This window comes from Pinus tabuliformis, chromosome J (assembly GCF_031772625.1).
Source record: "Pinus tabuliformis cultivar Carrire ecotype Pingquan chromosome J, CPIR1, whole genome shotgun sequence".
NCBI lineage: Eukaryota > Viridiplantae > Streptophyta > Pinopsida > Pinales > Pinaceae > Pinus > Pinus tabuliformis.
Genome location: NC_142295.1, coordinates 1,345,918,116 through 1,345,941,239, shown reverse-complemented (window position 1 = coordinate 1,345,941,239; position 23,124 = coordinate 1,345,918,116). Strand labels below are relative to the sequence as shown.

The following is a 23,124-nucleotide window of genomic DNA, read 5'->3' as shown; positions in this document are numbered from 1 at the left end:
ATCATTTCAAACTTCTTTCTAAGGTTGGAATTCACATGGTTTATAAGGTTGGGATCACCACTAGTCAAGATAAGGTCATGAATATAAAGAACAAGAATGATAAGAGACTTTCCCACTTTCTTGGTGTAGACAGTATTGTCAAAATGACACCTAGAAAAGACAGTTTCTAAAAGAAAGATATCCATTTTGGCATACCAAGCCCAAGGGGCTTGCTTGAGACCATAAATGGATTTCTTAAGCCAACATACAAGGCTGGAGTCTGTTTGTATAAATCCAGTAGGTTCTTCCATATATATTCCTTCATGCAAGTCCCCATGTAAGAAGGAATATTTAACATCGATCTCATGGACTTCCCATTTGAAAGAGGCAGCAAAGGAAAGAACAAGGCATATATAGTTCATTTTGGTAACAAGGGAGAAGGTTTCAGTATATTCAATTCCTTCAACTTGTGAAAACCCTTAGCAACAAGACAAGCTTTATGTTTATAAACTTTTCCATCTGGTCCATACTTGGTTCTGTAAACCCATTTCCATCTAACAAGTTTTCATCCCTTTGGTAGAGGAAGAAGATCCCATGTATCATTTGCCAATAATGAATTATATTCTTCATTCATAGCTACGTCCCAATATGGATAGCCTGAAGCTTCTGCAAACATGTCAGGATCATAATTTAATGAAGCTTCAGCCAGTAAAGAAGAGGCTCTATCAAACTGATAATGTGTACATCATTAATCTATAGGATCACCGGTAAGAGCACCTATTGCATCACTAGTAGCACGGACCCATTTTGGAATCTAAGAAGTGGAAGGAGGATCCCGAGAAGGTGGCGGAGGATTTTCATCCTCGCTATCATCATCTGAAGAAGAAATATTTTCAGAAGTAGAAGGGATAGAGAGAGGTGGCACATCCACCGAACTAGGCTCATAGGCCGATATATTTTCAACAAATTTTACCTCTCTTCTAATGATAACATTTTTGGACTTAAGTGGAATAAGTCTATATCCTTTGACATCTTCCTAATATCCAACAAAATAATTTTTCACTCTTAGGTCCTAAAGCTTTATGTTTCTCATCTGGAATATGGGCCCATGCTTCACTTACAAAAACACAAAAGTGACTTACATCTCATTTAATTGAGCTTCATTCTTCCTCTGGAGTAATATTCTTTAAAACCTTAGTAGGAGTGTCATTTACTATGTAATTTGCACAGTTAATTTCTTTTTCCCAAAAATTAAGACTAAGTCCTTTAGATTGAAGCATAGAATTAGCCATTTCCTTTGAGGTGCGATTCTTCCTTTCAGCTACACCATTTTGTTGTGGAGTATATGGAATAATATGTTGCATTTGAATTCCATTCTCAGTGCAAAAATTGATGAATTTGTTGTTAAAATATTCTCTGCCATTATCATATCTTAGCTTAAGAATTTGATGTCCAGATTGTTTTTCAAAAAATTCCGTAAAGGCCAAGAACATGTTAAATACTTCACTCTTGAGTGCTAAGAAACATACCCAAGTGCGTGTGGAGAAATCATCAATGAAAGTTAAGAAATACTTGTAGCCAGGGAATGAAACAACTGGAAGTGGACCACATAAATCACTATGCACAAGTTGTAAAGGGGATGAGGCATGCCAAGAGGGACATTTTTCAAAACTATCCCGATGATGTTTTCCGAGTACACATCCAGAACAAACACCATCTCTGGAAGATACCATTGGAAGACCTGTCACCATATTTTCTTTACATAGATTTTGAAGGGAGCGATAGTTTAAGTGACAAAATCACTCATGCCAAAGTTTGCTCACTTCATTATGAGAAACAAATACCGAGGGAAGATTTGATGACCCAAAGTTGTTAAACATATACAACCTTGTAGAATCATCAGCAATGCCAGTAGCTAAAATATGTCTAGGATCTCTTAGGTCCTTAATTACAACATCGTGAGGTGAAAATTCAACGATTTTACCTTCACCTGAATGAGTTATTTGATATACAGATAAAAGGTTGTAGGATAATTTTGGAACACATAATACATCATTAAATTTACAATTGTCTATATGAACAGTTCCAGTCCGTACAACACTAAGAGATCTATCATCACCAACATATATATTTTTGGTGTTACAATCATTTAAAGAAGAAAACATGGCTTTGTTTTTGGCCATGTGATAGGAAGATCCAAAACCAATGAGCCACTCATGAGAATGAGAAGAAGAAGATACATTTAGTGCATAACCAAACCAAGATTCTTGACAACCACATGCAGAAAGTGTTATTCCTGAAGATGAATTTGAAGTTGAAGAGTGCTCCAAATGGATGCTATGCTTCTTCATTGCTGCTTCCAAGGCTTCCATATTCTTAAAGAATTTGGATTCTAAGTGGCCATATCGATTACAAATGTGGCGATGTCTATCAATGTTCTTCACTTTGTTTTTATTTGCCTTATCATTTTGTTGAAATGATTTTTCATTTTGAGATGGAAATTGATTAGGACCCTTGTTTGGTTTAGGACCATTCTTTTTAGGATACTGCTTCTTAAAATTCTTTGAATTTGGTTGCTATTAGGTGGATAAGGCTTTCTTAGAAGAGTTTCCAAGATTAATAAGACTAAGATATAAGTGCTTTTCTTGTTCTCTTATTAAAGAATCACAAAAGGCATCAAAAGAGGGGGACTTGTGGTCTTGTCCTTAAGAAATACAAGCTTCTCTAGTAGAATGGAAGGTGGAAACAAACAAGAGTAGGTTGGTCCCAACTCAGTAAGAATGGAATAAATAAGGCTACCATCATATTTCTTAACCTTAACACCTTCCAAGAGAGATCTAAGGGTCTTGAACTTGGAAAAAAATCTTCAATGGAAGAAAAATTATTGGGGTACAATGTAAGCAACTCATTTTCGAGTTGATGGGCTCTAATTTCATTTTTAATTCCACAAACTTTAATGAGTTGTTTAATTCCTTCATTAGGAGTATCAAGTTCTTCGATATGGAATCTAAGATCTAGAGAAATAGACATCCCTATCAACCCACATGCTTGATCTTGCCTATTTTCGCATTTGGCTGCCTTATCTTCATCTTGAGGTTTGGTTTCCTAACCTGAGGCTATTCTATAACAACCTTTACATCTAAGTAAATCCACAATGTAGGACCACCATTGGAAGCAGTTGGTGTTGTCAAGAATAAATTGCCATGGAATTTCCATTTTAACATAAACTTAAGCTGTAGATGCTGAATCTAAGTGTTCCAAGGAAACGATCTCGAAAAATTAGGCTAATTAAAAAAAATGGCTCTGAAAACGGCTTCCTGATGAAGAAGTTATGGATTTTTGAAGAAAAGTTGTTGAAGATACCGATGAAGTGCATGAATGCGCGGAAATGAATGACAATGTTATATTTAAAAAAATTCTCCCCCTTTCCAAACATAAATCTAATTAGCTCACTTTTAAAAAAAAAATGTGAGTCACTTTTATAAATAAGTGAAAATCACTTTTACAATCGTACTTTATGAACTACCCACTAAATTGTAACTTAAATAAAAGACAAAGAGACTTTATAATTATAAGTGACTCACTTTTTATAATGGGTGAGAACACTTTTACATAAAAGTAACTTTAAAACATAATCTACATGTGCTTTTTGAAAAACAAACTCAACAAAAAGAAAGACTTGAACCCAAGGCCTCTATTGTCATAAAGTAAGTTTGGACCAAGTGAGCTAGTTTAAAAGGTTAGTAATTTTTGGAAAAGAGGAAGAGGGGTTGCTTTTTTTAGTCACTGAAGCTTTGGGGTGCATGCTTACTTAATGGACATACAAAAAAAGTAAACCTTATGGCTTGAAGTTAGTTTTAGTTGGAAACAGAATATTTTCCTTAATGTTTCTGATTTTTCGAGATCACACTAAGGCACAACGGAAAAGAGCATACGCATGAGAAAAATCCTTCCTTTCTATTTCTGTTTTTCCCATATTGCACAGAGTCATAGGGCAAAGAGCATACGCAGAAATGAAAGGTATAGATTTGGTAAGAAAAAACATAGATCTAAATAAACTGAAATAAACTGAGAGAAAATAACAAAAAACTACAAATAAACATTGTATACCTCCATAGCTTAAAAATGAAGTAGCTAGGGCTACCATAAACCTTTTCACGTCAAATGACTCACTGGAACAGATGCTCCTAACACAATAGAGTAGTCCCCTTGGCCCGAAAGCGGTCAGAAATAGTAGATCTTGAAAAGGATAGTCAAATGCAGTTCTATTAGCTTCAGATTTGGATCACCAATGGATGCGGCCCTCAAATAGCTCTGATACCATGTAGGAATTTGTAGGGTAAGTTCCTCAGACAAAATACCAAAGGACACTGTTCACAAGCAGATCACAGATTAATACACCAGTATTATTGACGTGGTTAAAACCCTCAAAGAGGGAAATAATCCATGACCTGAGCCAACACGGCCACTTCAGGAAATTTATTAATAAAAGAATGAAAATTTACAGAAGCTTCTCTCATGAAGGGTTACACTACAAATTACCCTCCATGCGCTTTAAATAGAGATCATGGACCAATCGCGTATTAAGCCACAGATCAAGTGTCGGTAATACCGAGGAGAGAATGAACAGTCAAATCACTACATATCATGACTATCAGATTGTAAGTTACAAAAGCACATAGTAAAGAAACACACTTTACCTAACTCCACACTAGACCTAGTTATATCTAACTATTTCCTATGTGTGGGAATATCCTAACAAATCAGTCCAGAATACTAAAAAATGGCTATCTAACCTCTTTTTGCCACCAATTTGCTGGAAAATTGAACAAGTTATGACATCGCCTAGTTTTTCCACCATTAGTTCCACAAATTGCTCCACATCTGACAGGAACCCACAATTTCGCTCCAAAAATCCGCTAACTGAGTGAGAATTTTACCGAGCGATGGGCCATAATCTGTCAGCACCGACTGCCCATCGCAAATCATAATCGATGAAGTTCTACAAGCTTAAGGTCTATGAACAAAGTGGGCAATGTGTGATTGTGATGTGGTGGACCCAATGAGAGTATTAACTAGAACCTAAATTTGCTTCGCATCTGAGATCCTTTTTCATTTCGCAATCAACTAATAACATGGGCTCTTATAAATATGTGGGACCTGTCCACCATGTTGCAATCTGTGATTATGATATTGCATCACAACCCGATACCTAATGGGTGCCGATTTTGTAACACTGACCCTTTGTTGATCTGTGATTGTGATCTATCACATCGCACCTCCAACCGTTTCTTGAAAGCCATCTCATCTGCCTTATCGTGTTTCACCCTTCCCTATACAGGGGTCGATTTCTAATGACAACCTACCTGCGATTGTGATTTGTGACATGAGGGGGCTAATGGAACCTTTCCACTTGGCGCCTCCTCATTCACTGAAGGACCTTCTCACATCATCCAATCCTACCATGTAAGTAAGTCAAATCTAAACATTGACTTACTCTAACTTTTGCATACGAGCTTGGATTTGAGTGTCATTCACACCATTGGAATAAGAATCACTAGCTCTTCGATCTGAAGCTAATTTTAATAAAATTCTGACACTTTGAGTTTTGAGGATAATTTTGAGCACTTGATCAACTATGAAGCCTCATACATTTTTGGAAAGGAATCCTAAGTCTACTTGTTTAGATCATGTCCTTTGTTGTAGTTGAAGCCGCTTTTGGCTGGCATAACCTATTATTTTTATGTTGAACATAAGCTTTTGAATTGTAAATTCTTCTTGTATTACTTCTCTCAAGTATATGAAACAAAACGAAACAGAGTATTGTTACAAATAGGAAGTCAATGCAAAATAAAATCCACAAGACATGAAGAGAAGTGTTGCCAAGAATTTTATATTAATTGGTTGTGTTGTTTTTTAGGAATAATTATAAAATCTATTTTCATATCCGTAGAATGGAACCCAAAATTAGTTTTGGTTTATGTTTAAATCATATTGACAATAAATTTAATGTTGTAAATGAACCCGAACCATGTTTTGCTCCAATCCAATCCTCTCCTCCACTAGCATGAAGTAAGACAACTAATCCTATCTTTTTTTAGTGAACAAGGCCAGCCTTTGGAAATTGTCATCAACATTTTGTTCACATGCTTACTATCTAAATTTACCGTTTCTAGGATATTACTCTCCAATTGTTGTATCATTATCGGTGACCTCATCCTGGATTTCTTGGGGTCGAACTTAGTACTTAATATAAATGTTCAACCTAGGTAACAAAAAAGTCTAAACAAATAGTGAAGAACATCAAGCTCTCAGTTCAAAGATTGTATTGCCCTATTTGTCGTTTGTCTAAAATTAGGGGCACTTCTTACAGTTTACAGTAATCCCTTGCTCATGGTAAAATCTTTGATTTTGTTCACATCCATGCAGCGCCTCAAGCCACCATCTATATTCAAAGCTATGATATGAATTGACATAATATGAAATCTTGGTTAGGAAAAGATTCACTATTTATATTTCCCAGTAAACGTTTCCTGTAACACCCTATAAAAAAAAAGAGATCTAATTAAAGATATGTTTTTTTTTGTCCCTTCAATCTGTATAGAAATCAATACTCTTCCATCACTAGTAATTCCAATTCAGTTTCATCAATGAAATGTGAAGGATGAGGGATAAGGTTTGGTGCCATTCACATTGCATTGTTGAAATCTATTATTAATATCTCATTGGGAATGACCCTCTTTTTATGTATCTTTGATCATGTTTCATCTAACAGAAACCGCAAGCCTCTTTTCTCTCTCACATAAGTGATTCTCCAACAACAACAAAAATATGCTTATTCTCCTTTGCCCTCTCCCAACTCGTGTAATGGTATCAATGCTCTTTCCACAACAAATAAGGTCGGGCCCAGTGCAAGGGATAATTGTTTGACATAAATGCTATGCACCATTGTATTGTGTTGAAACGTTCCAGAGAACTATCGATAGTTCAAAAATGATGTGCATGTAGAAACAAGTTTACAACCTCTTCATACTTTTCCATTATCAATTTTGAACCTTGTATATTGATAGCAGTTAACATATTAAATAGGCTATGTTTAGAAAAAGTTGTGGAAATAGTATTTACTATTAAGTTTAATCCCCTACAGTGATTTTATTTCACTTTCTCCACCTAAAAAATGATATAGCTTGTTTTGTAGTATTAATTTTGTAGACATCTAACAAGGAATGAAGATATTTTCTAAAAATTGATTAAACAGATCATTCCTTGATATGAGGATTATACAAGGAGTTGTAAACTACTTCCCATTCGTGTGCAAAATCCATCTTGTGCAAAACTTGCGATGAATATCACAACTTTTCAAGGCCACATCCTAAGCGGGATATTGTAGGCATCACATGAGCAGAATCACATATTTAACAACACATTCTAATACATCTTTGGAAGCTGAAAGCCCTGTATAAGCTAGAATCTTGCCACAGCCATGATGGGCATGTCCTTCACCCAGAGCATTCCAACCAACTATGTTCTTCTCTGGAATTTTAGGTATAGAGATTAGGAGTCCTACGATAAGGTCAAGTATCTCTTGTTAAAGTTTTGAACCAGCATATGCAATCTGATGAAGATATTCTGATAAGAATATGTAATAAAATATGGTGAACTTTTTCATCCATTGGTACCCCTCACTGTTGTAATTTTTTTGTTACATTGAAATTTCGGGCATACTTCAATTGTTCTATGAGTACCCATATTGGGTGGATGTGCTATTGTATACAAGTTGATATATAAGTTGTTTCCTAGATTGAAAATTTGTCCAATTATATAGAAATCTTTTTTTCCTAATTGGGTAGTTGAGTTGGATGGGGAGTAAAACAAATTTGTTTTTATGTTGTTGCATGTGGAATCCCAGTCTTTTTTTTTTCATTCAAATTATGTTGCAATGACCAAAGTTCTTATAATTTTAGATTTCTCGTTTTTGCTTCGGTCTGTATGTGACTGAGGATGATAAATGAGTTCCCTAAAGCAAAACAGAACAAAATGTCTTGGACTTGTACAAGGTATGATAATTGTTATAGACATATTTGGGCACTACAAACCAAATCACATATGTCCATAAACCAAGGTCTTCTAAGTCCCTAAAAGTGTTGTTTCATACCCTAAAGGAGCAAGGTCAGCTGATTACATCATCTCCCTGAAGTTCTCCATGAAAAACCACTCAGAACTAGTGAAAACAGGACCATATGGACTACCCAATGCTAAGGGTGCGATGCATCTCACCTGCCACATGCAAAAAGTGTGATGCCTACTGGAAAGCCCTTCTGTAGGGTGCGATGAGCGAGAGAAAACAAATGGCACAAGCAGTTTTCTAGGTGGAAACCTTGAGAATCTTCTAGAATTTGTTCATTTGACACTTGCCTCCCTGAAATCGCCCAAGGATGAGTAAGAGATCATGAAATCTCGAAGTGGAACCAAGAACTATTAGAGAGATGACACTAATCAAAATCCGAGAAGCTGAATCACCCCCCTGCAAATATCTATATATGGATCCCTCATCCTAGAGATCCAGAGGTTGGAATTTGGTAATCTGCAAAGAAGTGATGTTGGTTTCTCTTTGAAGACATTGTTGGGTGATCTTGCTTTGTATGAGGTGAAGAGGGCTTTCAAGCTGGGAGGATGGCACTGGGTCAGACCAAGTGGTTGTAATCCTCTCTTCTACTACTTTTATCAATAAAGCTATCTAAGTTTTCCTCCATATTCTTGTGTATCTCTGAATATTGTGTTGATATATGCATTTATATGGTATATATATCTGATCCTATATTGTTTACAGTGATAGATCTCTATGCTTTGATGGTATTATGTTGCTATGATTCTACAAGTTCTCTTTGAAGCAGGACAAGTAAGGAAGTAGTGGCGAGATTCTATCAAAGGGGAAAGGATATGAGCAAGGAGCCAAGCGAAAGACTGAGGTTGGTACTCTCTGCTTCTTTCTTATCTATCTCTCGTAAAGGAAAATACAAGTAACTTTAGTTTGTTTGTTTCTAAGATAGCTGCCCGTCTTAGTGGGACTAGCAGTTCTGAATAGACACAATTTTTTCTGATAACAAAATGGCGACTCCGCTGGGGAGGAATTAGTTTGATTTCTTGTCTCTATTTTTTAGATTCATAAACCACGGATAGAGCCTGAAGTTAAACTAGCTAGCCTTCGAAGTGCACTTGCTATGCAAGTGCAAAGTAGATCAATGCTACTTCAGTCAATCTCTGGGTTTGTTTATGAACTAAACAATTGACTTGCAGACATCCTAAGTGCCGTAGAGGTAGCTCAAGTAACCTCATTAGATCAGCCCCTATACTTTGTATTTACTGACTATCATTAGCTCGGCCTAAATCCCTGAACTAAGCTACAAACTGTGACAAGAAACCAAGTTAAAGTCTCATCCCTGGACCATCGCACCTTCTCTTCTTGGAAATCTAGATGCATCACACCTCCCGTGTGCAGTAGGTGAGACGCATCCCTATTTCCCTGTGTTACAGGTGTGATGATCAGATATGACTGTTTTTGCCTCCAGATTTTGGTTTTTTCTTCACTCCCTTCAGCTTTATTCAAGAGTTTTGTTGTCTGTGATCCATAGACCACTATTGAAACCCCCTTTCTTTGCATCATCTAGCCTCAATTGTACAAATATTTGTGAATGTTTTTATGTATTTTTCTCCATTCACAGTTCTCATTTACAAAATAGTAGCTTAATCGAATTGTCTTCTTTTGATTTGAAAGTGCCGCAAGTGTTTTTTTCAGTCAAACAAAAGAATCCTTCTCTTTTTGATAGTCGATTACACTGTTACTCTTGTATTTGATCTGAATTAATTGCATTTCAAGTGTAGAAAGCAATTTTCAATTCAAAATCGCAAAGTGTCATCTTGTCTCCCTTTCGTTTTTTGAAAAGAAAATCATTAGTACTATCGCTTTGAAAGAAGGTATAATTCAAATTTTTACCCAGCATTCCTTTGTCATTTACACATTAAGAAATTAGAAAACAAGTACATGCATGTGCATTTGCATTTAGACTGCTTGTTGGTTTTAATTTAGGATAGTGCATCTAGTGTGTGCTCTCTGCTCTATGTTGAAAGGATTTCATTTCTCTTTCGTTAGTAGCTGGGATTTTCATTGCAAAAAGAAGAATAAACGATTGTTTATCATCTTAGATTGCATATTTATGAGTTGTATATCTACATCATGTGGTGAACCTTAAAGGAAAACTTCTTAAGAAATATCAACTGTAAAATAAATTTAATGAACATAAAAATGCTTTGGAACCTAACGCACCACATCTAGAAGTCTAGGCTAGAGATGTATTCTGGCATCATAAAGCTTGGTAACTATGGCTTTCATCGTAGGTTGGGTGATTCCTCCTCTTTGAGATGACAAGTGCCAGTACGGACTTGTGCTTCCACGTATCGTCGAGTATATATTGGGAGACCATAATAGGCTATATCCTTTATCCTTAGGAAGCCGTGTCGGCCACCCTATCGATCGCAATGCATTGAACACAACATTCCGGAAGATTGACTGCCATACCATAAAAAGTATTCTGTAGTTTTGCAATTGGTTTGGTAATCCCTCTATTTAGAGTTCCAAAGTAGTCTCTTTCGTTCCTTTTCAGACTCCTTAAAGGGTAAGGTCCATCTGAGCACTTGGCACTTCAGGCTCATTAAAAATTGAAGGTGACTAGAGTCATATCTAGCTTTTTCTCAACTCTTAAAGATTGAAAAAGCAAGTTGTGTCAAAGCATCTAAAATTTATTTTAATTGGAATAACATCAATATTCCCTCATTGATCTTAGATTGAGAAAATGGAGTCCACCAAGGAAGGATTTCCCCTTGCGGGAAACCTAGTCCTTTCTCCTCTCGGGGGGATGTTGGTGCACCTCATATGGCCACATTGTCCCTTCCAGGACTGACAATTGGCCTATCGGTATGGCTTTTCTCGACCTCTATTGTTCAAAGCACCGTGATTCTTGAGCAATCAAATCAGCAACTAGATGATACTAGAGTTACTCCCCAACCTTATACCTCGTTTGTTTCTCCCTCTCCTTCTTCCTCTTCCCTGGGTGAAGATAGTAAAACTAAAAACCAAGTAACTGAGAAGAAGAAGAAGGAGCCGATGGAAAAAAGGGGCAACCGTACATCATCTAGAAAAAATTCACACGCTGCACCATCTGAACCTAAATCTCCATGTATCATCTACAAAGGGGACCACTATCATTGAGATTGTCCTTGCATCCCACGGATTTTAAGGGACTGGTCTCCCTGCTTGAACAATACGGTGTCGTCAACCTCTGACGATCATGTTGAGAGTACACTGTCAACTAGTGAAAATGAAGTCACCAGACAGAAAGGAAAATCTAAATATCCTTGCAGATTGTGTGAAGGTGATCATGCCCTCCACCGTTGTCCCTTCCTGGATGAAGCTAAAAGAGTCTTGGATAACCATCCTGCATCACCGCAACGACTCCCTCCTGGATACAAGAAACTCTTGCCGAGTCCATTTCTAGTTGAAAATCCGACTAATGCACCTTTGTTGTCAGTCGAAGCACCTATCATTGAAGATGAACCCTCTGAGTCCACATTAGACCAAAGTCAACAGGTCAAGACGGCAGTCGACCCCATATTGTCTTTAGAGGATTTACCTTCAGATGATATAGTCACCAAAGAGAATGAGAACGACACCATTCAAATTCTTTTCATAAACACAAACTCTGATGAGCATGGAAGGAATTTACCCGTTCCTTTACCGCAGGAAGGAAGTTCGTCAAAGATGTATCCAGTTGTTTATTCAGTCTCACCTCCAAGCAACCTAGTTGTCTCCTTCGATTGGAATCTACTAGGTAGACCCCATTTACCATCTAATGTACCATTCCAAATTATAGTGCAAACTTACAGAATGGTCATGGTTGGTACCATCATAGATGAAGGGGCTTCTGTGAGTATCCTTTCCTCAACTGCTTGGAAAGTGCTTGGTTCGCCATCACTTTTGCCTGAGATTAGAAATCTGACAGGCTTCGACAAAGGAACCAGTCGAACGTTAGGGATCCTTCCAAATTTGCCTATAACTTTGAGAAGGAAAACCATTTATCTTAACATAATGGTAGTCTAAGGACCTTTAGATTACAATCTACTCCTTGGGCGTGACTACATTTATAGCATGGGAGCTATTATTTCTTCACTCTTTTGAGTGATGTGTTTTCGGCATGAAGGAAGAGTGGTCCAGCTCGTAGACCAACTTTCATTCCCCAGTTCACACATAGCTAATAGTCAAATTCCATCCCTAACAAGTATTTTTGCACAAGGAATGTCTCATCAATCTCCAGTCTGTCCACCTGATGAACGCGAGTGATTCGGTGGTTGTAACTGAAACCCAGGGGGCATGCACCCTGGTCTGCTTCGACAGAAAAACTTCAGGTATAGGGTAGGTTTCTGCGGAGGATATATGACTATTCTGACACACCCATCCATTTAGGAAAATGATATTAGCCCATAATAGGATACCTCTGTCAGAAGGTATGCCTTTCCTAACAGAACAAATGTTTTGTCTGCAAATTGAAGGGTAACCTGGAAAAATCTACTTCGCAATACCTGGGGGAATGCAAACCTTTTGCATGAAAGTGAAAAGCGACCATTTATTTTCTTAGTTTGTAGGTTCTTAACCCCTTAAACTTGTAGGATTGGTCATTCCTAGCTTACATAATAAAAGGAGTCAGAGCATAATTTCGAATAGTCCAAGCTCCCTAAAAAATGAACCTATCGATGAGACATCCTTATTATACGACGGGCATGAGCAGTTTACACAAATTTCAAGCTCGTTAAAAATTAAACCTACCAAGGATCATATGTTCCACCAGAGTTTAAGCTCGTTAAAAATGAACCCACTTCCGGTAAATAACCATTGTGAATGCATTATCAACAGCTTTTGAGCCTTGGTCACATTCTTACCATCACCTCCACTCTGTTTTAGCCAATCATACACCTTCATTTGATTGTTTAGCCCTTTTGAGGAAAAACTACGATGAGTGATTCTGTTAGCCATCTTCTTAACACTGTCGTGATTAGAATGTTCCAACCCTCACCTGGAACCAGCTGCTACCCGAAATATCACCCGTTCCTCAAAAATGAGTCTCCTTTAAGCTCTTTTCATCTGACTCGTAAAATATGAAAAGATTGCCAAGAAATTGGCCTCTCTAGCTTGTTAAAGTGATTGGAAGTGCCATCCCTCCTCTATATTTTAGTCTTTTGGACCTGAGGCATTATTACACAAAAATATTGAGTGTTTGTCTTGTTCGGCTCATTAAAACTATTGAAAAGTCATCCCTTTCGCTTCGAACTTAACGGATTATACTACGAAAAAGGAATATTGGAGTTTCCTTTCCGTCTCTTTTTAGACTCTCTAAAATTGAAAAGGACCGAGTTATCCTTGTCACTAAACTCGTTAAAACAATAGCGACAAACTTGTCCATTCAAACAAGAGCGAGTTTCATTGTCGCTAGGCTCATTAAAACATAGTGACAGGTTTGCTCGAAGGGAAAATTATAGAGTAAGTATAATTTATCCTCCTCAAGCTTGGAAAAAATAAAGAGGTACTAGTCATAAATGACTGGGGAAAATTGGGAAGAAAACTTAAAGAAACTTTACTGGTAGTAGGTTGCTGTTGAACATGACACTTTCACTCCATCACCATGATTGATTTGGGTTGGATTATTTCGTTCGCTGGTCATATCACCATTGGTCCACCGTACCATCCACTTTTGGGGTTAACGCTACCAATCCATTTCAGTGTCGTCGATATGTTCAAGAGAAGTCGCTTAGAGAATTCACCGACCCAACTTGTGTCTCATTCGCTGCAACACCTTCACGCTTCATTCTTTCATGACTGCCACCCTGAACCTTGCATCATCAGATCGTTTTCATCTCTACAAAATCATTCACTCCATTCCCTGTCGTAGATGTGGGATCCATCAATGCCCTCCTACGACGGGTCACTTCTTGTCGACATCAGCTCATTATCCAAGAAGCTGACCTAGGAACAACCCTTTCAATACTTTGAAGCTTGCATTCCTCAATGGCAAGTTTCTCACTTCTGGTGACAGGTTTACATTAATGGCCTTCGAATGAAAGATTTTGCTTGATGTTCGACATCGACTCATGTATTCACACCACGTGAATTGTACTGTAGAACCTTGAGGATCATCATCATCATCAGTGATTCCTCTCGCACCTGTTAACAGCTTACATGATTGGCTTGTAATCAAGTGATGTCGTTCCATGATCGATATCAGAACATCTTTTGACATGGATCGACTTGTACTTTCGAGTGAAGATTGAACAAGTTTTGAGGACCCCAGATCTAGTTTCATCCATCCGAGCTGTGATATATTTAGGAAAATAAAGACATCAAATGTACATCATTGCTACATAGATAATCATCCAGAATCATGATGGCTCTACCAGAATCATCAATCTACACATAGACGGTTGTTTGTCCTATGTACATGAAAATGAATTTATCAAGCTGAGCATGGGAATTCCCACCTCAGCTAGATCATGAAAATATTATGAAGATAATGTATTGTATTGTCTCTTATTACAGGTCACCTTCCAATTCGAAAAACCTCGGATCCTCATTATAAAGCATTTCACCCGACATCAGAAGATTTTTGACCTCAAGCTTTAGGGGGCAACTGTTATAGACATATTTGGGCACTGCAACCCGAATCACATATTTCCATAAGCCAAGGGCTTCTAAGTCCCTAAAAGTGTTGTTTCATACCCTAAGGGAGCAATGTCAGTTGATTACATCATCTCCCAGAAGTTCTCCATGAAAAACCACTCAGAACTAGTCAAAACAGGACCATACAGACTACCCAGTGCTAAGGGTGTGATGCGTCTCACTTGCCACATGCAGAAAGTGTGATGCATACTAGAAATCCCTTTTGTAGGGTGCGATGAGCGAGAGTAGACAAATGGCACAAGCAATTTGCTAGGTGGAAACCCTGAGAATCTTCTAGAAGCTTCTCATTTGACACTTGCCTCCTTGAATTCACCCAAGGATGAGTAAGAGATCATGAAATGTCCAAGTGGAACCAAGAACTATCAGAGAGATGACACTAATCAAAATCCCAGAAGCTAACTCACCCCCATGCAAATATCTATATATGGATCCCTCATCCCAGAGATCCGGAGGTTGGAATTTGGTAATTTGCAAAGAAGTGATGTTGGTTTCTCTTTGAAGACATTGTTGTGTGATCTTGCTTTGTATGAGGTGAAGAGGGCTTTCAAGCTGGGAGGATGGTGTTGGGATAGACCAAGTGGTTGTAATCCTCTCTTCTACTACTTTTATCAACAAAGCTATTTGAGTTTTCCTCCATATGCTTGTGTATCTCTAAATATTGAGTTGATATATGCATTTATATGGTCAATATATATTTGATCCTATATTGTTTATAGTGATAGATCTCTATGATTTGATGGTATTATGTTGTTGTGATTCTACAGGTGCTCTTTGAAGCGGGACAAGTAAGGAAGCAGTGGCGAGATTCTGTCAAAGGGGAAAGGACATGAGCAAGGAGCCAAGAGAAAGATTGAGGTTGGTACTCTCTGCTTCTTTCTCATCTATATCTCATAAAGGAAAATACAAGTAACTTTAGTTTGTTTGTTTCTAAGATAGCTACCCATTTTAGTGGGACTAGCAGTTTTGAATAGACACTAGTTTTCCCGATAACAATAATTCCCTACAAAAGAATATATTTCCTTTTCCAAATTGTTGGAGAAATTCAAAATTTATTTACATAATTGTTATAGTCCTTTGTACACACATATTTCAAACTATAAAAATTTTGCTTTGTACTGATTAAGGTTTTCTATAGCAGGAGGAAGTGATCCAAAATAAATATGTAAGAATTGTACCAAAACAACCTCTGATTTTGAATGAAGCAAATCACGATCTATTTCTTCAACATAGGGCTCATGATTTGTAAGGCTCAAGGAAACAATAATGTAGTAAGATTTCATTATAGCATGGTCCTTGTCTTTTCTTGATATTTTTTTTGTCTTTCAACAGTGGTGAAAGAAACATGATTCATTCAGATAGGACATTTAGTCCATTTGACATAGTTGTGTCACTTTTTTGGTTATCGTAGTTTTCATTGATCAGTTATTTGACACACAATTATGTACTTAGAAGCACATTTCTATTAATTCTACATAGCATTATTTTGTATATATGACATTGTTATAGTTCTTATAAATCATGGTTTATCGAGTGATTCAGTTGTCAATAGTTGTTTCAAATAATTGTTTTATGTAAGTCTTTTATTTTCATTCAATTAGGAAAACCGCTCATTCTTTTGGTGTCATGTGGTCTATTTAATATCTCCTTAAGCATATGTTTGTTCAATAGTGAAGTAATAAAGAGTCTAAGATCTCTCTTCTCTTCACACTTTGCTTTAGAATGTTCATACTTGATTTCTACAAACTTTTTCGTAATGACCAAGTTTTCCACAATTATAGCACTTTCATTTGATACATTGATGCAGGTGCATCTAACCTACGTCAAATATTTACTAGAGGAATTAGTTCTAAAATTCAGGACTTAATTAGTTAATGTATTTTTCTATAGTTTTAGGAGAAAATGATAATTCTTGTAAATAGGAGAAGATTCAAAAGTATCTTGGAAGGTTTGAGAGATTTAAGGGATAGTTGGCTCTTACCTAGGGATAAGGGATTAGATAAGAGATCTTAGGGATCAAGAGAGATATATTGGGAGTTAGTTTAGGGATCTAGAACCTAAATGGATTGTAATTCATTTGTATAAATCTAGGTGAGCCCATGAGGCATGTATGTATGTAGAAGTGTGTGAGTGTGTGAGTAATGAGAGGCCAATCATTGGGCCAATAGTTTTCCTGTAAATATTATTATTTCTCAATGAATTATTTTTGAGAATTTGTGTACCTAATATTGTGTGAATTTCGGTTAGTTCTTATGGTATGTGTGTGTTTATTCATGATTACAAGACCTATGGTTAGTTGTTGCATCAAATTTTTGGTATCAAAGTAGGTTATGAGAATCGAGCATCTGATTAAGTGAGTTTGTTGTGGTAATGATAATTTTTGATGCTATTCTGGCATGCCACCACTGGATTAAGCCACAAGTGTTGCTGTTGGTACATGGAGTGTTGAGTGTTGTGTAGTTTATGGAGGATCTAGTGTTGCATATAGCTACTTGAGCTAAAATCAAGTGGTATAGCTAACGTGAGGAGAGACTGACATGTGGAACATGCTAGAACCCAGGTTGCTTGCAACTTGGAGTGTTCCTACCATGTTAAGGGTTGTGAATGTTGAGTGCGAAGATTGTAGGTAGATTGGTGTATAAACGATGTTTGTAAGACAATTACTAGGTGGATACTCATAATTGCATAAATTTTGGGGAATCATTGCAAGGAAGAAGTAGTAGACATCATTGATTCTCATGGAGTTGTTTCGAGATTAAAGTGCATTTCGAAACTTGATTGACTTGTGGAGTGGTGTAGCTAAATTTGAAGAGATTAAAAGTATATGAGCTATGTAAATTAGGAAAGAGCTAGCTTGCAGAGGTACATGCAAGATTAGTTATGTCGAAAGTGTTCTGCACTGTGGAGTCGAATGTTGCGTGAAGGAGGTGGTGGTAGGCATTGTATCGTCATGTTGAATTACAGTGGTACATTGTCATGGATGTGTGAAATAAAATCCTCAAGAAGGAGATGAAAGAAGCATGAAATGAATGTTACATTGTACAATTTAATATTAGTTCATTAGTCTACTAGATGTGTTGGATGAGTTAACATCTCACCTCTAGTTTCTGCCACCGTAATAGATTTTTTTTCTTTCCATCACTGCTTTTCGTATGTGAGGCAAGGTTCACATTAAAGGAGATGAATGCTACAAGAGTGGTTGACATATTGCAATCAAGTTAGTAATTCACCAAATGAAGTCAAAGTGGAATATCACTGTGGAAGAGTGGTTTATAATACTCTTTGAGAAGGAAGATTTTCATGAAGATTCATAGTTTCAAACGGTGGTCCACTTAACTTAAGACATTTATAATGCACAAAAACTCATGAGTGGGAAGATAGATAGGAGTAATTTATTCCAACGTGTCTGTTTATTTAATAAATACAACTTACATTTATTAAAGAAAGTAAATGGTTTAGTGAATATTAAAAAGTCTCCATTTTTCAAGGTTTAAATATCTTTGACTAATAATATTTATTATAAGTCTGTATTTGAAAGTGAGTGTTTCAAGAGAAAATGTAAAATGTTGGATTCAAATCTATGGCCAAAATCAAACTCAAGTCCAATTGTAAATGGGAAGAGACTTATGTGAGGGTTGAGATGTTATGAATGAAAGAGTTTCTCAATGTAAGGATCAAGTAAAAGTAGAAGAATCTAGAAAATTGTGTCAAGGTCAAATTTAAATGTTTTTCTTTTGATAAAGTTTTGATAAAGAAAAAATTGAATATTTTATCAAGTGATTTTTCCAAGTGAGGTAAATTATTTGCACAAATTGAGAGTCTTTCAATGTAAAAAAAAAACAAGTCAAGGTCCCTTAACAGTTCATGTCAAATTAAAAGTGTAGGGTGGAAACGAAATTTAGAGTCATAAGTCAAAAGTGCATTGAATTTGAGTTGTCGATTGTAATGGGTGCATGATCGATAGAGCCCGAAACCCAAAGTTTGGTCATTATAAAGACAATTTGAGGAGAAACTATAATTGTTTGTAGAAAAGGAAGCAAAGAGGAGTAAGGAGTTCTCAGGAGAAGGTTCAAGTGAAGCGAACCATTGGCCAAGTTTAGAGGAGATGACTTGGTAAAGTATTTCAATTGTAGGTTACAGTAAACAAAGCGAAGTTCATGGAATGAAATGAAGATGATTATGTAGAATTCAGAAGAAGGCCACAACAATGCCATAGCAGTTGGCACACATGACGAAGAAATTGAGACAGATATCGATGAGTTAAAGGCACGACTTGAAATATTGATGGATCTACTACAAAATCAGAGACATGGAAGGGTAATAAAGAGAATAGTTAAATGACCAATCAATCAATTGATTGAAAGGAGGAATAAACACAAGGTAAGAAATTTGATTAGAGAAGCAGAGAAACTCCTGACAAATGTATGTATTTGTGAACCAGAGCAAGTCTCATTACTTGGTGACGACGATGATGATATGAACGTGGGTTCGATTCCCACAGATGGCACCACAAATTGTTTAGAAGATCCGCATATGATGACTATATCATTGATGGAAGATAAATATTATGTTGGTTTTAAATCTAACAAGTGGTGTGTGGATGTAGGATATGTTGTTGATATTGACTTTGTGTAAAATAATGATACAGAAATGAAGCTTAAGGATGTTGAAGATGTAAAAATAATGGAAGTTGCTGATAAAATAGAAAATGATCATCAAATAAATGGGTCAAATGTCAACATGAGAGATATTGTAGGAGAGCTAAAGTTTCTAGAAGAATGGTTGGACAATCCGAAGATAGAGGAAATTATGGTGGATTAAAATAGACCTTCAAATCAACAAATATGGTGCAACAGAAACATAGAGATGAACAAAAAAACTCAGCAAAGAAATAGTGATGCACACCATCTAGAAGACAAGTTAGATATCAAAATTAAAGAGATGAAGAAGTCGATGTTGAAATAATCTCAGAAGATGTTCATTGAACAAAGAAAAGAAAGGATGATAAAAAATTACTAACAACTAAGAAAGTATAGATCAACAAAGCAAGAGGAGAACCACAACATAAAGTTTTGAAGCCTGGAAGACAAAAAAAGACAACAATAGAATGGCAACAGTATGACAAAGTAATTTATCAGTGTGAGACTAAAGTTTGGATCCAGGAGGATGTATAATCAATTAACAAGACATATGGTCTGGAGACCATGAATTCTTTTTACCTAGCAAGTCTGATGTAGGTGCATCTAACCTAGGTCAAATATTTAATAGAGGAGTTAGTTCTCAAATTGAGGATTTAATTAATTAATGTATTTTTCTATAGTTTTAGCAGAAAATGATAATTCTTGTAAATATTAGAAAATTCAAAAGTATTTTGGAAGGTTTCAGAGATTTAAGGGATATTTGGCTCTTACCTAGGGATAAGGGATTACATGAGAGATTTTAGTGATCAAGAGAGATATTTTGGGGGTTAGTTTATGGATCTAGAACCTACTTGGGTTCTAATCCATTTGTATAGCTGAGCCCATGAGGCATGTATGTATGTAGAAGTGTGTGAGTGAGTGAGGAATGAGAGGCCAATCATTGGGCCAATATTTTTTTCTCTAAATATATTATTATTTCTTAATAAATTATATTTGAGATATTGTGTACTTAATATTGTGTGAATTTCAGTTAGTTTTTATTGTATGTGTTTATTCATGAGTGCAAGATCTATGGTTAGTTGTTGCACCATACATGGGTTGAAGTTTCCTCTTTTTCATGCTTTGAAGTTGTGATCTCTTTGCCTTCGTGTCTTGTCTCTTTCTTAATATTTGTGTCTTTCAACAGTTGTAAAAGAGGCATAAATTAATGTTATATGCTATGGCCTTACGATGTTTCATAAAGCATAATTTTTAACTTCAATGATAAAAACTAATCTACTCTACAATATTTATTATATTTGTATATAAAATTTCTATTTTTATGTTTCTTAGACTAAATTTTATATTAAATATATATTTATTTTCTTTCTTTTATATATAAATACATGAATTACAAACATTGCAATTCCAAAAAAAATTATATTCATAATAAATAATTATTTAAATAATTGTAAAAGCTTTTAAGGAATACAATGATATTGAGCAATGCAAAATTTTGTTGATAAAAATATATTTTTATTTAAACCATTGTTAAATTAAATACTTTTTTAATTATTTAAAAAAAATTAATTATAAATAATAAAAATAATAGTTTTGTGAGTTGATATTTTAGTCAAAAATAATTTTTGCCCATTTCTAACAAAATTTGTGTGATTTTTTTAAAATGAGAATTATAGTTGTCAATTCCACCATCAAAAGAATAATTCAAATACTCCCACAAACTTCCAACAAAAGTATTACCTTATTAAACAACATTATAATAAAATATCTATATATCTAATTATAAATAATCAATATTTTTACTAAAAAAAAATATAGATAATGAATAGTAAAAAAAACTTAGATACTCCACCCTCACCCTAATCAGAGGTTAAATTCACGAGTACCACTAACCATCATATAATATTTTTGTGACGATTTTATTTTTAAATTTGCCTTCATATTACTTTTAATATTTACTTTTACCATGCATAATATTTTTTTTATACAAACATAATGAATGAAAAATCATCATTTTTATTCCTTTTCTAAAGACATTTTTTGATATATGCATCCATACATACTAGACACCACCTATAATAAAACTGCTTCCGAACGTTTTTTTTCTTTTTTTTTTGTGAGTTCTTGACAATGTTCCAAATAAGACAAAATAATATACCAATAGTTTTGGAAACATATGAGTATAGTTCGTAAAACTTACATATTGGGTTGGTCGTCGACTTTTGACCCTCCTTTCTCCTCTTACACAGAGAAATCTTTGCTCCCTCACGAAGGGCTCCATGATGCTTTTTATTTATAGTGCTAGTATCGACATTAAGATGGGTGTTGTTGACAGGCCTGGTACATTGGTACCGTTTACCCATATCAACACGTCGAGTGAAAAGAAAAACCTCATTCAAATCATTAGGGTGGTAAGCACATAAGTGATCTAAACATCAAAATAATATACATAAAAACCCTATACATCACCCAAATACCATACATTTTGTTAGATCCTTAATTCACTTCGTAAGCCCCTCTTACTAGGCCCATTGGAATCACCGATCTATATATCACTAAGTCATACATAAGCCACTAATAGCAACCCCATTGAAATCACTATTAACTATATCATAAATCCCTACATAAGCCCTTCTCAAAAATCCCATTGAAGTCATTATTATCTATGTCATGAAGGTTTCCATAAAGTCATTATAATAACCCTTATGAAAAAACTCACCTTATCCTGTCAGAATTCCCATGTCTCAATTCCTAGCATGTAGCTTTGTTTACCAAGAAAAATGCAGGAAATCCTTCATCATCCTTGGCTTTCACATTCCATGAAGTATCTATGATCCATTGTAGTAGATCGAAATGATATAATCAACCAATCTATTCACACACACATAGAAAATACTAATCTTTGTCACAAAACCTTCTTTGTGATTGTTTTATTTACAAAAACACACAAAGAAAAAATTAATCTCTTCCATCAACCTATTTTGGGTTTGGTTCACATGTACATACTTTAAAAACCCAATTTATCACACTAGACATATTTGGGTCTTGTTCACATAGGGAAAAAGTGATATGTCACCAACCTGGCTTGGGTCTGATTCATTTGTACCATCATATCTACCAACCAAGAAGAAATCAGGATTAGTTTCAGAGTATATCTTCACAATATCTCCTTGAACAAGTGGTGGATACTGACCCCCATGAGGAGCCTCATATGGATGGTGGGGTTGAGGATGGTGGTGTCCATGCATTCTCTTAGACCTTCACACACAACATTCATGTCCATCTCCAATCTAAAACATTATGACTCTTCACTTTGGTTCCACCACTAAGGTTGAGGGTCTTGGTTCCTACCATATCTGTTTTTGGTATTCATTAGTATATTTGTGGTGTTTGCATAAGGTTGTCAGTTCTAGATATTAATGAGTGGCAAGGCCTCTAGTTTTCCATTACATGGATCATGCAAGTCTACATACCAATTGCCTTGTAGGTGCCCCAGATTCCACCTTAATGGAGGTGGGCTATGCTGATAGGGTCCTTTTTGTGCTATAAATTGAGATTCAAGTGATGAGGGACTAGGCATTATGGTTCCAAAAAATTGTTGTTGAATTTGAAATGGAGAACCAATGTTGTGGCTACACATTTTCATGAAAGTAAAAATAATATATTGGACTGAACTATATAAATTATTTAAAAATAATCAAATTGAAAATAGATGGCTTGCAACAG

At 35.8% G+C, this 23,124-nt stretch overlaps 1 pseudogene; it reads right to left on the bottom strand.

Moving 5' to 3' along the window:
• Positions 1-22,646, bottom strand: part of LOC149232364 (ricin B-like lectin R40G3) — a 30,275-nt pseudogene extending 7,629 nt beyond the window's left edge.
• Positions 22,647-23,124: the final 478 nt, after the last annotated feature.